Source organism: Rattus norvegicus, chromosome 12 (genome assembly GCF_036323735.1).
Source record: "Rattus norvegicus strain BN/NHsdMcwi chromosome 12, GRCr8, whole genome shotgun sequence".
In the NCBI taxonomy this organism is placed as follows: domain Eukaryota; kingdom Metazoa; phylum Chordata; class Mammalia; order Rodentia; family Muridae; genus Rattus; species Rattus norvegicus.
Genome location: NC_086030.1, coordinates 6,208,411 through 6,222,313, shown reverse-complemented (window position 1 = coordinate 6,222,313; position 13,903 = coordinate 6,208,411). Strand labels below are relative to the sequence as shown.

The window sequence follows — 13,903 nt, the reverse complement described above, 5'->3', positions numbered from 1 at the left end:
TCTTAAATACCATGTCTAGTTTTCATTCAGTCTCTTTCCAAACGATCGCAGGATAGATGTGTCTGGACCGGAGTGACCCTGACCTTGCTCTTCTATGCCCTTACAGTCTTGTTTCAGATCCTGCCTATCCCCGGGATTGCTCCGTTCCCGTTCCTGATGCACGGACAACCTGGCGTGGACTCCTGTCTCTCACCATTGCTTCCCCACAAGGCTTCTTTCTATCTCTGCTTTTCATCTTCCCCTAAATATAAACACGTCAGGATGGGCTCTGGGCTGGTGCTGGGCTCCCTGCTTTTCCAGTGTCTGGTCTCTTTCATCGCAGGCAGAGGTGGGAGCCAGGCCAGAGCTTGGGAGGAGGGTTCTGGGAAGCGAAAGCACAGCGTGTCCCGGCTCTCTAGCCAGCAGGCACACTGGAAGGAGGGAAAGCCCTACCTCTCCTTTGCCTGGAAGCTTGAACCCTTTTTCAGACTGGTTTCCCTGGGTGAGAAAAGAGGGAGTCCGTTCACTGGGGGGACTTCCCAGAGATCTAGGTAAACACTGTCCCAGGCTTGACACCCTGCAAGAGGATCTAAGAGATCTCCGTTCCTGCTCCACAGACTCAGGGAGCCTTAGGTTGGCCCCCAGCCCCACAGAATTTCTGCTGAGTTCAAAGTGGAGGGGAAACATCCTGCACTTCCCCTTGGGCTACCACATGCAGTTTGTATTGTACATGGATACACTTTATTTTTTTGCAGTGCTGTGGGTGGGACCCAAACCCTTGAGTATGCTAGGCAAATTTTCTATGACTGAGCCACACCCCTCAGCCCCTCATGGGGAACTCTAGGGAATGACCCTACCTCTGAGAAACACCTCCAAATCTTGGGTGTTGTTTGAAGACAGGCTTTACTATGTGGCACAGACTAGCTTCAAACTCAAGATTCTCCTGTCTCTATTTCTCAAATCACAGATAGGCTTTTATTTTAAAAACGTAAATAGTTATTTCATTTGCTCTTAGGTAGAGCTAGCTTACTGAAGCAATTTCAACGATACAGTGTCTCTATTCCTGTTTTGCCATGCAACAAAGTGTCCTAGTTTGAAACAAACAGCAAACAATCAAGGCGGCTTCGTAAACCCAAAGTCTGCAGGCTCCAAAGAACGTTGAGCCCTGACATGATAATGCAAGTGGAACATTCCACGTGTGACAGATCAAATGCAGTGATTGGGCACCAGAGAAATGGTTCAGCAGATCGAAGCATTTGCTTCCATAGCCCAACGACATGAGTTCAATCCCTGAGAACCACAAGTTCAGTGGCACTGGAGCAAAATAAATAAAAATACCACGGGAAAAAAACAAAACAAAACAAAAAAACCAAAAAAAAAAAAAAACAAAAACAAAACAGGCTGGAAAGGTGGCTCAGCAGTGAAAAGCAAGCATTGTTGTTGTAGATGGTGATTCTGTCCCCGTCACCAATTTGGCACTGGAACACAACTACTCATTATGTGCAAGAGCCAGTGACTTCAGCTCCAAATGATCCGTCGCCCCCTGCTGGCCTCTGTGGTTACTGCACTCATGTGCACAAACCTCTACACAAATGTGCTTAATTTAAAAGTACCCCTTCCCCCATGCCCCACACACCACACACACACACACACACACACACATACACCACACTCACACACACACACCACACTCACACATACAACACACACACCACATACACAATACACACACACCACACACACACACCACATTCACACACACACCACACTCACACACACACACACCACACTCACACACACACAACACACTCACACACACCACACTCACACACACAACACACTCACACACACAACACACTCACACACACACCATACTCACACACACACCACACACACACAATACACACACACCACTCACACCACACACCACATACACATACACACACTACACACACACAAACACACACACCACACAACACACACACCACACTCACACACCACACACACAATACGCACACAAACCACACACACACACACACACACACCACATACACATACACACCACACACACACAGACATACACACCACACAACACACACACTACATGCACACACACTACACACACACACAACACACACACTACACACACGCATACACACACATACACACACACAATATACACACACAAATACAGAGATAAAAAGTAGCATATGAAATACTTTCGGGCCATGCATATTAAGTATACATGAAACGTCAGTGAACCCAACGTTTAGACAGGTTTTCATCCCCCAAATTAACTTATTAGGGTTACACAAATATTCCCAACCTGGGAAAGTCCAAAATCGGGGCTGAGGAGATAACCCAGTAGGCAAAGTGCTCTCCCAACAAGGATGAGAACCTTAGTTTGGTTCCCAGCACCCACATAAAAGTCAAGATGTGGTGGCATCCTTCTGTCACTTCATCAACTGGGGAGGGCAGGGATAAGAAGATCTCTAGGTAGCCTCCAAGCCCCCCAAATGCATGAGCTTCAGTTTTGGTGACAGATTCTGTCCCCATAAATAAGATGGAGAAAAGTGAGAACTATCCCCAACTTTGACCTCTGGTGTGGACGCACACCACACATACCTATACATATTTATACAAATCTAAAATCAAGCCAGGTGTGCTGGCTCATATGAGACTATGTGTCAGCAAAACCACACATATACACAGAAGTTCTGTCTGGAGACACTTACCTAAAAATCTTAGCACCAGAGAGGTGCAGGAGGATTAGCATTTCAAGGATAGCTTTGGTTATTTAGTGAGTTTGAGGCCAGCCTGGGCTACAGGAGACCCTACCTTATAGAAACAAAAAAACAGGCCAGTTGGGAGGAGGCTCGGGATGAGGACTAGAGTTCAGACTCTCAGAATCCATCTAAGAGCAGGGTAGGTGTGTGTGTGTGTGTGTGTGTGTGTGTGTGTGTGTGTGTGGCCCACTATAATCCCAGTGTATGGGAGGCAGAGACAGGAAATCCCCAGAGCAAGATGGCGGACTTCAGGTTCAGCGAGATATCCTGCCTCAATGTATAAGGTTATGAGTGGCTGAGGAAGACATCCACCATCAAACTTGGACTCAGATCTGTGGACAAACACACACCCCAACACACACACACACGCACGCACGCACACACACACACTAGCTTGCTTTGTTTCGGTGCTAGGATTGAGTGGAGTGTGGCTGGCTAGTACACACTGTACCACTGACCTACATCCCATCACTCATTTTTACTCTTTAGTTCTTTAAGGATGGGCGTGTGCACCTGCAGCGGGTGTACAGCTTGTCTTCACGTGGGCCCCTAACACTTGGAGAGAGGGCTGTCTCTGACTTTGTTGGACCGCCTGGTTGGGCCTCAGTGGGAGAAGATGTGCTTAGTCCTGCTGGGACTAGATGTCCCAGGTCAGGGTGGTACCCATGGGAGGCTCCCATTCTCTGAGAGGAAGAGGAAGGGGTAATAGGGGGAAGGATTTGTAAGGGTGGGACTGGGAGGAGAGGAGGAAGGGAGGCTGCGAGTGGGACGTAAAATGAATAAATAAAGAAAAATTATTGAAAAAAGATGTGTGTGATGGTTAGTTTTTATTCTTCCCCTTACCCCCTCTCCTTCTCCTCTGAGCAGGGGGGCTCTCCCTGGGTATCCCTCAATCCTGGCACATCAAATCTCTACAGAACTAGATGCGTCCTCTCCCTCTAAGGCCAGACAAGGCAGCCCAGTTAGAAGAGCACATCCCACACACAGGCAACAGCTTTTGGGACAGCCCCTGCTCCAGTTGTTTGGGATCCACATGAAAGGGTCCAGGTTAGTCGACTCCTTGGTCTTCCTATGGAGTTTTTATCCCTTTCAGGGCCTGCAATCCTTCCCCCTATCCTTCCACAAGAGTCCCGAAGCTTTTGATGGTTAGTTTTAATTGTCAACCCCACAACATAGAGTCACCTGGGAAGAAAGCTTCAATGAGGAACTGGGTTGACCTGTGGGCATGTCAGTGGGGATGGTCTTAAGTTAACTGGTGTGAGACGGCCCAGCTCACTGTGGATGGCACCGTTCTCCAGGCAGAGTGGATACATTGAAGTGAGAACAAAGGGGAAACCAAATGTCCTGGTTAGCTTTATTGTCAACTGGACAAAACCTAGAGTCACCTAAGAACCAGGAACTTCAACTGAAGGAGTACCCAGATCAGACTGGCCTGCAGTCACACCTGTGAGAGATTGTCTTGACAGACGGTTGGTAGGGAAGAGCCCTGCCCACTGTGGGCAGCACCATCCCTAGGCACAAGCGCCTGATTCGTATAAGCAATTGGGCTCAGCACGAGGCAGAAAGGAAGCCAGTAAACAGCAGCCTCCCCATCGTCTCTGCTTCAGCTCCTGCGTTTTCTTCCTTCATTGATGAGAAACTGCAATTGTAAGATTGAATAAATGCTCTCCTCCCCGACCTGGCCTTGGTCGTGGTGTTTGTCACAGTAATAGAAACCGAACTGAAACAGCAAAGGAGCATGAGTGTGCACGATCCTGACTGTGGCTATGACATGGTGACCTGTTTGAAGTTCCTGCTTTGACGGTCCCGCAGCGATAGACTGTAACCTACAGTTATAAACTAACTTTCTGTTCCGCCTTGCTTTTGGTAAAGTTTTTCTTTATCCTGGCAGAAGAAATGAAACTAGATAGAGGGTCCCTTGCTAGGTTGGCTTTGGATTGTCAGACACATGAGTAGCCTGTGCCCCCAGGCCCAGCAAAGGACACTGAACTTGTTACAAAGCACATGGTTTGAGAAGGGATGACTGAGAAAGACTACGGTCAGTGTCCACAGCAAATGCTGGCTTTTTACTGAGCCCAGCATTTCTCCCAGTGCTGCCTGGGACCTAGGGTCTTGAGCAGGCTCAGTAAGTGCTCTGTCATGGAGTTATACTGAACTTCCTGCAAAAGGTTCTGTAGTTTAACCTGGGACATGATTGTTTTGTCTTTCATTAAATATTTTAGCATCAAATTTTATTTATTTATTCATTTGTGTGTGTGCGCATGTATGTATATATAAGCATGTGATACACGTGGAGACCCTCGAGCGTCTTGGAGTTCTCCCTAGTGGAGGACTTGGTTCTGGTCTCCCAGAGGGTGATGGTTGCCTCTTTCTACCACATAAATCCTGGGGATCAAATTGTTATCCTTGGTTCCTTTTACCAACTAAATGATCTTTTTTGTTTTAATGTGTGTGTGTGTGTGTGTGTGTGTGTGTGTGTATGTGTGCCATATGTATACATGTATGCATGTGTGGTGGGGTGAGCTCACCTCCTCTGACCTAGAGGAGGACAACAGAGTGCATATGACCTGGATTTAAACTCAGATCTTCATGCTTGAGCATCAAGGGTTCTTACCCATTGCTATTGGAGATTAGTTCTAATGCTTCGAATTAATCTTAATCTACCCCCATCCCCACCCCAATGGAGAATCTGCATGTCCAAATGCTGAAGGCTCTTGTTTTTTTTTTTTTTTTTTTTTTGAGCTGGGGACCGAACCCAGGGCCTTGCGCTTGGTAGGCAAGCTCTCTACCACTGAGCTAAATCCCCAAACTCCCCCCCCCCTCGCCAAGTTGGTTTTTGATCTGTCAATAAAGAACCAACAGCCAATGGTTGGGTAGGTAGACTGAGGCGGGACCATTAGATTTGCATAGGCTAGGAACTTGGAGAGAGGAAGGGAAGAAGATGACTATGTCTCAGAGGGAGATGGATCAGATTTAGAGCTGCAGAAAAAAATTCATCCGAAATGTAGGTGAGAAGGAAAAGCCGCCCTGTAGGAGGGTCTGCCCAGAAGGTAACGGGCAGCAAAGATAAAACACAGAATTAGAAGGTCGAGTCAGGAGTCCTGGAGAGAAATGTATGCTAGCCGGGCAGAGGATTAGCACTGCCCAGCCTTTGAGCTAGTCAAGGCATGTTTAAAATTAATTGGTGCGTGCGTGCGTGCGCGTGTGTCTGTCTGTCTGTCTGTCTGTCTTTCACTTGTGAATCCAGACAGCTCTTGGGCAGGTGTATGCATGCAGCCCCTCGGGAGCACAAAGCAGTTTAGCGAAGTTCACCGCTTCACGCTGCTATCTCTCCGGCCCCAACCATGGAGAAATCTTAGGCTTCCCAGAGCCTCGGTGCTAAATGGGCAGACTGTGGCCACCTCACATAACTATTACGGTGGGAATGTTGGTGGGGGCCTGCGTTTGGAAACACAAAGACTTGCACATTGCAGATCCTCACTCCATGTTAGGAAACGTGGCTGTCTTTATATTTCAGGTTTTAATTTAACTAAATTAATTTTTCGTCTAAAACATTTAAAAGTGTTTTATGTGTATGGATATTTTGTCTTGTGCAGGTGGAGGCCAGAAGAGGGCATAGAATGCCATGGACCTGGAGTTACAGATGGTTGTCAGTCACCATGCCATGTGGGTGCTGGGAATTGAGCTTGTATATTTTGGAAGAGTGGGGCCTTAACCACTGAGACATTTCTTCAGCTCCTGTTTTTTTGTTTGTTTGTTTGTTTGTTTGTTTTTGAGACAAGAGCTCACTGTGTAGTTCAGTTTGGCCTTGAACTCTTTATCCTCCCTCTCTCCCTCTCTCTCTCTCTCTCTCTCTCTCTCTCTCTCTCATGCAAATATACCATATACATTACATACACACACACACACACACACACACACGCCAGATAACAGTGGATGCAGGAAGAAAGAAAGAAAAATTCTTTGGGGGTAGGCAGGGCCTCCCAAGACTGAGCATTTATCTGTGTGCTACATTTTCTCCAGCACCGTGTCACCCACCCCAGTGTTTATGTCCCAGAGGTCTTGGGTCTCCTTGTCCCCCTTATACAAATGAAGGGAGGGAGTGACAAATGACTATATTGCTTAGTCAACAGACTGTCCCAGTTTCATTTCTGTTGCTGAGATAAAACACCCTGACAAAAAGCGACTGAGGGACGAACGAGTTAGTTTTAGCTCACAACTCCAGGCTCGGGTCCATCCCAGCCCAGGCGCAGCGACATCACTCCCACAGTTGTAGGAATGGAGGGGGATGTTTGCTTGCTTGCTTTCTGCTAGCACTGATTCTTCACCCATACAGTCTAAAACCCAAGGGAACAGTGCCACCTATAGCGGACTGGGTCTCCGCACACCAATTAACATAATTTATTTACTTCCCAGGCAACATTTTCATGTGTAGCCCTCAGTGTCGTGGAACTCTCTCTGTAGTTAGCTCCAGGCTGGCTGGGAACTCAGAGATCTGCCTGTCTCTGCATCCTGAGAACTGAGACAGAAAGAAAGTGTGTGTGTGTGTGTGTGTGTGTGCGTGTGTGGTGTGCATGAGTGTGCATGTGGGTATACCGTGGAAGACAGAAGAAGGCCTTAGATCCTCTGGGGCTGTAATTATAGGCCACTGGGAGCTGCAGCATGTGAATACTGGAACTGATTTCAAGTTCCCTGCAGAAGCAGGAAGATCTCTTAACCATTAAGCCATCTCTCCAGCCCCACCAGGTGACTAAACCGAGACAGTTCCTCTGTAGACACGCCTACGGGTCAGCCAGGTACAGGCACTTGCATTGAGATTCTTCCCAGAGATTCTAGGTTGGGTCAAGTTGACAATTACATCCACCCCCCCCCCCACAGAGCCTCTTCTTGGTTTAATAGAGATTGACAGATGCCACCTGACAATGCATGAATAGGATGTGTTTTGATCAGGTCGGTTCCCCATCCCCTTCCCTCCAACTCTTCCCCTATCTTCACTGCTACTTTTTCTCTTCCAACTTAATGTGCCCCCCCCCCCCCAGCACACACGGAGTCATCTTACTCTCGTTGCCAGCATGTTAGGGGTGTGGGACCGTTTACTGAATTATGCATCACTGGAAAAGATCAACCGACTCTCCTCTCCATGGAGCCGTCAGCTGCTAGTAGCTCCTCAGGTGTGGGACTTGGTGAGTCCTCCATAATTTATGCTGGGATTTTGCTTGGCTTCATCTTGTGTGGGTCTTGTGCTACTGTGAGTTCGTGTGTGCGATAACCCTGACACGTTAGGCAAATACTGTTTTGTTGCTGTCATTCACTACTTCTGGTCATTACGATCTTTCTGTTCCCCTCTCGAGGCTGTCCCTGAGCCTGAGCGGGTGAGTATGATGTGGATGAATTACTGTGGTCAGTTACTTGAGATTAAGATGGGAAGACGCATCTTAATTGTGAATGGGACTATTCCCAGACTCCGGACTGTATAGCCGGAGAGGGGTCAGGCACCAGCCCTTGTTTCTCCCTATTTCTGAGGGCAGCTGCTTCAAGCTCCTGCTGTCCCAGCAGCCCTGCCATTATGGAATGCGCTCTTGAACTGTAAGCCAAAACAAACCTGTGCGTAAGTTGTTTTTATTAAACTATTTCATCACAGCAAGAGGAAAGGAGGCTGAGACGGTCACCTAGGTGCCCGGTACTGGGGGGAGAAGTACTGCCAGCTACTGGTCCTATGGCTGAGCTGCGTCCTTCTATGCAACCCACATATATTGACAGCTGAGGTGGTGACAAAGAGCCTTAGATCCACTGTGGCCTGGATTTGGTTCATCTCCACAGGGATCATATATTAGAAGCTTGGTCCCCAGGGTGGCACTGCTGGGTGGTGGCTGAGCCTTTAATAAATAAGGCCTGTGCCAAGCACTAGAGAGGAAGATCCAGGTAGACATGCAGACAAGCTCAGCCTGGTCTACATAGTGAGCGCCAATCCAGCCAAGGATACACAGTGAGATCCTGCCTTAAGAAAGAAAAAATAAGTGCCTTACTTGGTGGTTATTGGGGTCATTGGGACTGTGCCTCAGGAAGGGACTATGGATCTCCAGGCTTTCTGACTCCCATTGTGTGTGTGTGTGTGTGTGTGTGTGTAAAGGTAGAAGTGCATCTGAGTGTGAAGGTGCAGGGGCAAGTATGTATACAAAGGTGTAGGTGCATCTGTGTGTGAAGGTATAGGTACATGTATGTGTAATGGTGTAAGTAATGTGTAAACATGTGTATGTGGAAGCCAGAGGACTGTGGTGCAGTGGACCATGCCACCAGACAGAAAACTTGGTAAGGCCTAGCAGATTCAGAAACCCAAGTAATTCTCATCTGAGAATTACTCCTGACTAGGTTCCTGTCCTGGAACACGTGTCTACGTCACCCCATGGTGACAATGAGTCATATAGGAGCAACACCTGAAGCCCTTCCACATGCAGATGAGGCATCCCTAACATCTCAGACCAAGCTCATAGAAAGAATATTCTTTTAGACCCCAACCTACTCCAAAATGTATAAGACCCTACCCACAAGGAATGAAGTGCATGAGTTAATTCATCAAAAACCGTCTGAGAGTGTCTGTCTTATAGAGCTGTAACACCTTGGGGAAGAGAATTCTCTCCCAAAGCTTTTGTTGCTGGAAGCTGCTCCAGCCTAAGGCAGTCTTGGCTCTTAGCCATGGCCCTTGTGCCCAATCAGTCTGTTGTGGCAATAGCTCCTGGCAGCCTGCCTTGCTCTGGCTCCCTCTCCCCTTCAGAGAGCCACAACTCTTTGGCCTCTCTGGCCCCACAGATAGATCCCTGTGATAGCACCAGAATGCAGACCACCAACAGAGGACAGCCTGGGATTCAGAGACTCGGGATCTTCACTTTGGCTATTTTGTGGCAATGTCTCTCATTGGCCAGCACTCAACAAGTAGCCCAGGCTAGCCAAGGAGACTCAAGGTTTGTTTATCTCTACCTTCCTAAAGCTCCAATGTTAGGATAGTCTCACCCTACCCCCTCTGTGCCATGGCGTATGGCCCATGTGTTAAGGTCAGAGGGCAACTTGTAGCAGTCTATACTCTCCTTTCACTTTGTAGGTCTTGGGGATTGAAGCCTGGCCATTGGGCTGGTGATAAGAGGCTTTATCTTCACATAAATCAATTGTGTGTGTGTGTGTGTGTGTGTGTGTGTGTGTGTGTGTGTGTGTGTGTGTGTAAGTTAGCCATGGCACATGTGTAGAGATCAGAGGACAACTTGCAGGAGTCAGTTCTCTCCTTCTATCATGTGGATCCTGGAGAACAAACTCAGGTCATCAGGCTTGGCAGAAAGCAGCTTTATCCACTGAACTATGTCACTGCTCAGATTTCCTTCCTTCCTTTCTTCTTTCCTTCCTTCCTTCCTTCCTTCCTTCCTTCCTTCCTTCCTTCCTTCCTTCCTTCCTGTCTGTATTTAATGTGGGTTTGGGAGTCAAACTCATACTTACAAGGCAAGTACTTTATTGACTGTGACTTACCTAAGCCTCTCTGCCTTCCTATTTTGAGATACAAGTTTTCCTTCCCACACAAGTCCTGATATGATCGATGTTACAACTTGCTATTGTCTGAATGTGAGTATTATCTGGCAGAGAGGTCTGGGTGTTAACAGCATGATTCTTATAATGGTGCTATTCAGTGGTGGAAGTTTTAATAACAGGAATTGATGGAAGGTCTTTAGGTCATTGTAGGAAGGCTATAAGAAGGGATTATGTAGCCTCACCTAAGATTCTCTTTCTGCTTTTGGCTCATTCATGAGTCTTGTGCTTTGTTTACACTCCTAGCAATGGGACTACTTGATCTTGGACTGAAACCTCTAGAACAATGAGCCAAAATAAATGGTTTCTGTTAATAAGTGTATCTTCAGGTTTCTCATCACAGTGATGGGAAGCTAATAAAAAACCTTACCAATGACTCACCTGAACTCATATTTTTATAATAATTTAAAATAATCAAATTTTATAATAATCATACTTATTCCCTTTCTTCAACTCCTTTCAGATTTACTTCCCTTACCTCCCCACCTGAGTTGGCGTTCTTTCACCAAGAAGAGGACATCCAGAGTGAGTCAGCTGTTGACAAAGGCATCCATGGCAAAGGTAACAGTGAGGATGGCAACAGTGAGAAAGGCAACAGTGACATAGACAACATTGACAAAGGAAACAGTGACAAAGACAACAGTGATGAAGGCAACACTGGCAAAGGCAACAGTGAAAAAGACAACAGTGATAAAGGAAACAGTCACAAAGGCCACAGTGACAAAGGCAAGAGTGGCAAAGGCAACAGTGACAAAGGTAACAGTGACAAAGGCAACAATGAGAAAGGCAACAGTGACAAAGACAACAGTGAGAAAGGCAACAGTGAGAAAGGCAATGGTGACAGGGGGAACGGTGACAGAGGGAACAATAACAAAGACAATACCAACAGAGGCAACAATGACAAAGGGAACAGTGACAACAGCAACAGTGACAAAGATGACAATGGTAAAGGCAACAGTGACAAAGATAACAGTGATGAAGGCAATAGTGACAAAGACGACGATGGTAAAGGCAACAGTGATGAAGGCAACACTGGCAAAGGGAACAGTGATAAAAGCAACAGTGAGAAAGTCAACTGTGAGACAGGCAACAGTGAGAAAGGCAACAGTGAGAAAGACAACAGTGAGAAAGACAACAGTGAGAAAGACAACAGTGAGAAAGGCAACAGTGAGAAAGGCAACAGTGAGAAAGACAACAGTGAGAAAGAGAACAGTGACAAAGGCAATGGTGACAGAGGCAACAATAACAATGGCAATACCAACAAAGGCAACAATGACAAAGGGAACAGTGATAAAGGGAACAGTGACAACAGCAACAGTGACAAAGATGACAATGGTATAGGCAACAGTGACAAAGACAAGAGTGATGAAGGCAACACTGGCAAAGGCAACAGTGATAAAGGAAACAGTCACAAAGGCAACAGTTACAACTGTAACAGTGAGAAAGTCAACAGTGACATAGGCAACAGTGACAAAGGCAACAGTGGGAAAGATAACAATGAGAAAGGCAACAGCGAGAAAGGCAACAGTGAGAAAGAGAACGGTGACAAAAGCAACAGTGACAGAAGCAACAATAACAAAGGCAATACCAACAAAGGCAACAGTGACAAAGGGAATGGTGATAAAGGGAACAGTGACAACAGCAACAATGACAAAAATGACAATGGTAAAGGCAACAGTGACAAAGACAACAGTGATGAAGGCAATAGTGACAAAGACGACAATGGTAAAGGCAACAGTGATGAAGGCAACACTGGCAAAGGGAACAGTTACAACTGTAACAGTGAGAAAGGCAACAGTGAGAAAGACAACAGTGAGAAAGAGAACGGTGACAAAGGCAATGGCGACAGAGGCAACAATAACAATGGCAACACCAACAAAGGGAACAGTGATAAAGGGAACAGTGACAACAGCAACAGTGACAAAGATGACAATGGTAAAGGCAACAGTGACAAAGACAACAGTGATGAAGGCAACAGTGACAAAGATGACAATGGTATAGGCAACAGTGAGAAAGACAACAGTGATAAAGGAAACAGTGAGAAAGGGAACAGTGACAAGACCAACAGTGACAAAGATGATAATGGTAAAGGCAACAGTGAGAAAGGAAACAGTGAGAAAGGGAACAGTGACAAGAGCAACAGTGACAAAGATGACAATGGTAAAGGCAACAGTGACAAAGACAACAGTGATGAAGGCAACACTGGCAAAGACAACAGTGATGAAGGCAACAGTGACAAAGGAGACAGTCACAAAGGCAACAGTTACAACTGTAACAGTGAGAAAGGCAACAGTGAGAAAGACAACGGTGACAAAGGCAACGGCAACAGAGGCAACAATAACAATGGCAATACCAACAAAGGGAACAGTGATAAAGGGAACAGTGACAACAGCAACAGTGACAAAGATGACAATGGTATAGGCAACAGTGACAAAGACAAGAGTGATGAAGGCAACACTGGCAAAGGCAACAGTGAAAAAGACAACAGTGATAAAGAAAACAGTGAGAAAGGGGACAGTGACAAGAGCAACAGTGACAAAGATGATAATGGTAAAGGCAACAGTGACAAAGACAACAGTGATGAAGGCAACAGTGAGAAAGACAACAGTGATGAAGGCAACACTGGCAAAGTCAACAGTGACAAAGGAAACAATCACAAAGGCAACAGGGACAAAGGCAATACTGACAAAGGCATCAGTGACATAGGCAACAGTGACAAAGGTAACAGTGAGAAAGGCAACAGCGACAAAGGCAACAGTGAGAAAGACAATGGTGACAAAGGCAACGGCGACAGAGGCACATAACAAAGGCCATACCAACAAAGGCAACAGTGACAAAGGGAACAGTGATGAAGGGAACAGTGAAAACAGCAACAGTGACAAAGATGACAATGGTAAAAGCAACAGTGACAAAGACAACAGTGATGAAGGCAACACTGGCAAAGGGAACAGTGATAAAAGCAACAGTGAGAAAGTCAACAGTGACAAAGGCAACAGTGATATAGGCAAAAGTGACAAAGGCAACAGTGAGAAAGACAACGGTGACAAAGGCAACGGTGACAAAGGCAACAATAACAAAGGCCATACCAACAAAGGCAACAATGACAAAGGGAACAGTGATAAAGGGAACAGTGACAACAGCAACAGTGACAAAGATGACAATGGTAAAGGCAGCAGTGACAAAGACAACAGTGATGAAGGCAACACTGGCAAAGGCAACAGTGACAAAGGAAACAATCACAAAGGCAACAGTGACAAAGGCCACAGTCACAAAGGCAACAGTGAAAAAGGTAACAGTGAGAAAGACAACAGTGAGAAAGGCAAGTGAGAAAGGCAAGTGACAAAGGCAACAGTGACAAGGGCAGCAGTGACCAAGGCAACAGTAACAAAAACAACAGCGAGAAAGCCAACAGTCACAAAAGCTACAGTCACAAAGGTTACAGTGACAAGACTCCTGCTCTTCCAGAGAGATTGGACATCCTTTCTTGGGGGACCAAGGAGGAGTATTAATGGGACATACAGAAAATGTCCACCATAATATTCTTCACTTGATTCTTACAGCCTGAAGTC

General features: G+C 46.4%; 1 protein-coding gene across 3 annotated transcripts in view; it reads right to left on the bottom strand.

Annotated features, from left to right (window-relative positions):
• Nucleotides 1–13,903, bottom strand: part of Arhgef18 (Rho/Rac guanine nucleotide exchange factor 18) — a 108,040-nt gene that overhangs the window by 78,684 nt on the left and 15,453 nt on the right.